Here is a 5,154-nt window from a genome sequence, read left to right as displayed (position 1 = left end):
TGTTCTGCAACGGGAGAGGCCACGACAGTGAGAGGCCCGCGTACCGCAAAAAAAAAAAAAAAAAAAATTATAGTCTTTACTCAATGTACCGAACCGAACTTCGGTCCCCTTGCCTGGCACGCACAAAGCAGATCTACTGATCCTGGGTTATTGTGAAGGAAAATACAGTGTTTATTGCAGGGCGCCAGGCAAAGAGAACAGGCAGCTAGTTCTCAAAAGACCTTGTTGGCCTAAAAAATGCACAACGTCAGAGTTGTGAGTTAAGTTTTATTTGGGGCAAAATGAAGACTGCAGCCTGGGAGACAGCATTTCAGATAGCTCTGAGAAACTGCTCCGAGGGGGCGAGGGAGGAGCCAGAATATATAGGAGTTTTGCAACAAAGGGCAGGTAGTCGGGAACATCAAAAGATTACTGTTAATTAAAGAAACCAGATATGTCAAGTTAAGGAATTTAGCGCTTTTCTATATATGGGAAGATGCAAGAGTCTGGGCTCACTGAAATCATTCCTTTGATATGCACCTCAGCTATCTGGGGCCAGTATCCTGTATGTTCACATCCTGAGTTTCCTCAGGGCTCACGGTAGGGAGTGGCTGCAGTCTGATGACTGCTAGGTGGCAGGTATTCTTTCCCTTCTGAGTTCCCTCAGGGCTCACCAGCTCACCATCAGGTGGTAGCTGCCATCGCTGATGACTGTGAACTTGCCAATGGCTTTCAGGCAAGGGTTTTTAAAGGCCACAGTAGGGGTGAGGGTCTCAGGGTGCACGATCAGCTCATGGACATTTTTCTAATTGGTTGGTGGTATGGTCATAGGGTGATGTTTTGGGAATCTTTTTTTTTTTTTTGGCTGCTTTGGGTCTTCTTGCTGTGCGCGGGCTTTCTCATTGCGGTGGTTTCTCTTGTCACGGAGCACGGGCTGTAGGCGCGTGGGCTTCAGTAGTTGTGGTGTGCTGGCTCAGTAGTTGTGGCTCGCGGGCTCTAGAGCACAGGCTCAGTAGTGTGGCGCACAGGCGCACAGAGATGTTCCCGGACCAGGGATCAAACCTGTGTCCCCTGCATTGGCAGACGGATCCTTAACCACTGCGCCACCAGGGAAGTCCTTGTTTTGGGAATCTTAATCATCAAACTTCTGGTTCTAATCTGGGGTCTATGTGCTTGTGGTCAGCATATAGTCACCATCCTCCACTGAGTGCAGGGGTCTTAGTTTCTTCAGAACAACTCAAAGATATGAGTCCAATTGTTGTCTATATTCATTCAGGAGGAACTAGGAGTCCTGTGACTCTATTGTTCTAATCATTAACTACTTGAGTTTGCTCTTTGGAAGGCCAAACAAGAAGTGGGGGACAGGAAGGGTCTTATACCTGGGTAGGCCCCGCAGGGTCTTACTCGGTTTCAGTCCCCCCTTTTCTTTGACACTCCTCAATTCCTGAGGAGAACATGGTGGGACAAGAAAGGGAATAATGTTTTGGATAGAGAGGTTAATCATAAACTCTGCAAGGGAACTTGGTTTTAGGAGGAGTCAGTTTCATTCAGTTCTGCCCTCTGGAACTATTAGGGAACCCCTTTACTTCAAAATGAGTTTCCCAAATTATACATGGGAAATTATAATATTTGCCACATGCTTTTTGAAAGAACATTGGATTGGGAAAGAGGGAAAATTGTATTCAAGACCTGGCTCTGCATCAGCATAGAAAATACATTTCATCTCTCTGAGCCTTGGTTTCTCATCTGGCATATGAGGATTTGGAATGAATTATTTCTAAGATCCTGTCTCTCCCTAACATTTTGTGATTTATGAGGACAGGAATAATCAAATGTGATGTGTAGGTGTCTGGTAATATACAAACCATTCTATTCTATTATTAGAAAACCATGTCTGTATTTTTATTTCTGGTATGAGTTACTCACTTGCATATGATACTTCATGGAAAACAGACATCAGCTCAAAAATGACTTGATCAAAAACAGCACTCTGCTGTCAGGAAGATTTTTTTAAGACAAGCTGTAAAGTTTTCTGTGAGTTTGTTGTTGCTTTTGGGGGTTTTTGGCCAGGTCAGAATAGCCCTTTGCACTGAAAAAGCTTGAGAACAATTGACCTAATTGACCAAGTTCCTTCTCACATAACAACACTACAAGTATTTCATAAGAATGCTAAGGAACTTTAAGTAGTTTCTTTAGTGTGAAGTATTTCCATTTGCATGTATGTATGCATACCAGTGAGGAAACTTTTTGTGTGGCCTAGTTGTCCAGAGGTTGGGCTGTGATTTCAGACTGCCTAGGTTTGACTTTCAGCTCTGCCACTTAATACCTATGCTGGGCAACTGTGGGCAAACTACTTGACCTCTCAAAGCCTCCGTATCCCCAGCTATTAAATGATAATAAATAATTATTAGAATGAAATGAATATCATGTATGTGGTGTGCTTAGCATAGTACTTAGAACAAATGTGCTCATTAAATATTATTAAAGGTTATTAATACTTAGCATTATTAATATAATGACCTTCATCCTGTAAATGAAAAGGCAGTCTCCTGTCTCACCATTTCCTCCCTGCTCTCTGACTATCCCTTCTTAGTCTCCTTTGCTAACTCTTCTTCATCTACAACCTCTTTCAAAAGCTGGTTCCCTCTGCCTCTCTCTGTGGTCCCTTTTTCTTTTTTCTTTTTAACATCTTTATTGGAGTATAATTGCTTTACATTGTTGTGTTAGCTGCTGCCCTTTTTCTTTTAATTCTATAATTCTTTCTGGCTGTTCTCTCATTTAGTCCTATAACTTTCACTACTACCTGTTACTTAGTACTCCTAAAACTGTATTTAGGCCAGAGCTGTCTCCTGTTATTGGCTTGTTTTAGATAGAAGAGGTTTATGTAAAAGAGATTCTAGTAATGGTAAAATTCTTTGTTCTTCCTGCCCTCCTCAGCAATAACAACAAAAGAAATAACAACAAAAGAAATCAACAAAAACTCAAGTGCGAGGTTCACAGTAGGATATAAGGCTGGAGTGGCACATGCCTCAGGTCTGGAAGGTCTTTCTGCCATACTAAGGAGAGTGGACATGTGAGCAGTGGATTGCTTTGTAGAGCCCTTCTTAGCTTTGACTTCTAGCCTACCTTTCTGTTCTGGCCTCAAATTAAATTGATTGGTCGATTGGTTGGGACAGACATTAAAAAGACCCATAATAAATATTTGTGGAATGAACACAATTGTTTTGAATCTTTGTTGACCTAAAACAAGTAGACTGCCAGTTATTTCTCCAGCAAAAATGGGTTTATTCAGGTTCAACAGAAAATAGCAATTCAGGGTCTGCAACCATAGCGAGTCATGTGCTAGTCCCTGCGTAGTGCATAGCGAGGGAAGGAGAATTCTTTCAAAGAGGGAAAAAGGAAGTTGGGAGGGCTAGAGTAAACAGAGTCCATGGCTTTTCATTGGCTGAGTTGTGACAGTCTGAGCTCTTTGCAGGAAAGAAGAGACTTTCCTCTTGCTGTTGGGCTCTGCTGTCCTCCTAGGACCTGAGACCTCCCCCTTCTGGCCTTCTGATTCTATCTTAATTGAGGTTTCTGTTTATTAATTTTTACATCTTCATATGTAAAAATGAGGTTGGATGTTTTTGTACTTGAAGAAACAGCTCTGTTGTGGTAGCTTCCCGAGCTAATGGATTTGGAGTCGGAGACCCAGATTTGAGCCCCAGCTCTACCACATATAAGTGACAGAACTCTCCACTTGGGAGGAAATGTTAGCTAATCACTTTCCTGGCTTCCCAAAAGCTGTTTAGGTAAGATGATGGCCCCAGCTGGAAATCCCTGATGTCAGGAGGGCCTTCTGGGCTAGGTTTGGGAAGTCTTTTTGGGGAGAAGGACCAACATAACAGAGGGTGCCTGAGTGGTGTGGGGTTGGGGATGGCAAGGGAAGGCAGGGACATTTTGTTTTGGATAAATGACCATCTCAGGCAGCACCTGTTCCTTCTCCCAACTCTTTTCATGCTTTCTGTTCCCCATTTTATTTAAAGTAATAAATATGTCAATAAAATAAAGTAGGAAAATCTTTTAGACTTCCAATAAAATAAATGGCTCTTTAAGGGTAGAGTGAGCTCTGACATAGAAACTGTGGCTGGAAACCACAGATTTTAATGAAGTCTAGATTCATGTTGAATTTCTTGAAATTATATGGACCAGTAATTTCAAAACTTTTTAAAAAATATGTTCCCTAGCCAGAAATCATTTTTGAGCATTCACTACCCAAGACGTCTTTATAAATTATAAAGGCAAAGCCCTATTAATATACTTTTAAAAACAGAAATTAAGAAGGATAAGAGTAAAAAATAGAATTTCTAATTTTTCTTTCCATAGTTCAGTGGCTCATCACCCCACATTGAAGATTTGGGATTAGAGAAGGAACTTTTCATAAAGGAAAATTTAATGGGTGGGTTCGTAGCCTGAGTGCCCTAGACAGAGAGCCTCTGGGTTGGCCTTTGCATTTTATACCTGCAGGGGGAGTAAATAGGCTACTTCTTATTGAGACCTAAAGTTTTCATTCATCCTTATCATGAACAAAGAGCTAATAAGTAGTTTGAGTCTCCCTTGCCTCATTTTATACTATAGAGAGACCCTAAATAGTAGTCCCTGTGGGCACTCAGTTAGTACCTAGTGAACCCTTAGTGCACATCCAGAAGGAGAGGAGTTTTCCATTGAAAAGAGCAACAAATGCAGAGTAGGGAGATTATTACTGTCTCAGCTCTTCTAGGTGCAAGGTCAGGTTTAGTTTTAGGGACATGCTATGAGGATAGTAATAATGTTTTAAATGATAACAATTAACACTTTTTACTGATACTTAGTTTATATCTGGTTCAATACTGTGTGTGTGTGTATATATATATATATATATATATGTAAAATTTTTTTTTAATGTTTATTTATTTTTGGCTGCACTGGGTCTTCGTTGCTGCGCACAGGCTTTCTCCAGTTGTGGGAATAGGGGGCTACTCTTCACTGTGGTGCGCGGGCTTCTCATCGCAGTGGCCTCTCCTGCTGCGGAGCATGGGCTCTAGGCACGCGGGCTCGAGTAGTTGTGGCACTCAGGCTCGGTATTCGTGGCTCACAGGCTCTAGAGCACAGGCTCAGCAGCCGTGGCGCACGGGCTTAGTTGCTCCGCGGCATGTGCGA

The 5,154-nt window shown here is 42.0% G+C and overlaps 1 protein-coding gene across 1 annotated transcript in view; it reads left to right on the top strand.

The window, feature by feature from the left end:
• ALG8 (ALG8 alpha-1,3-glucosyltransferase) overlaps positions 1–5,154 on the top strand; it is a 28,634-nt gene that overhangs the window by 5,406 nt on the left and 18,074 nt on the right. The window lies entirely within an intron of this gene.

Source organism: Aethalodelphis obliquidens, unplaced genomic scaffold (genome assembly GCF_003676395.1).
Source record: "Aethalodelphis obliquidens isolate GAN/ISIS:26980383/991018 unplaced genomic scaffold, ASM367639v1 scaffold50, whole genome shotgun sequence".
In the NCBI taxonomy this organism is placed as follows: Eukaryota; Metazoa; Chordata; class Mammalia; order Artiodactyla; family Delphinidae; genus Aethalodelphis; species Aethalodelphis obliquidens.
Note: the sequence above shows the minus strand (reverse complement) of the source record. Positions and strands in the feature narration are given on the sequence as shown.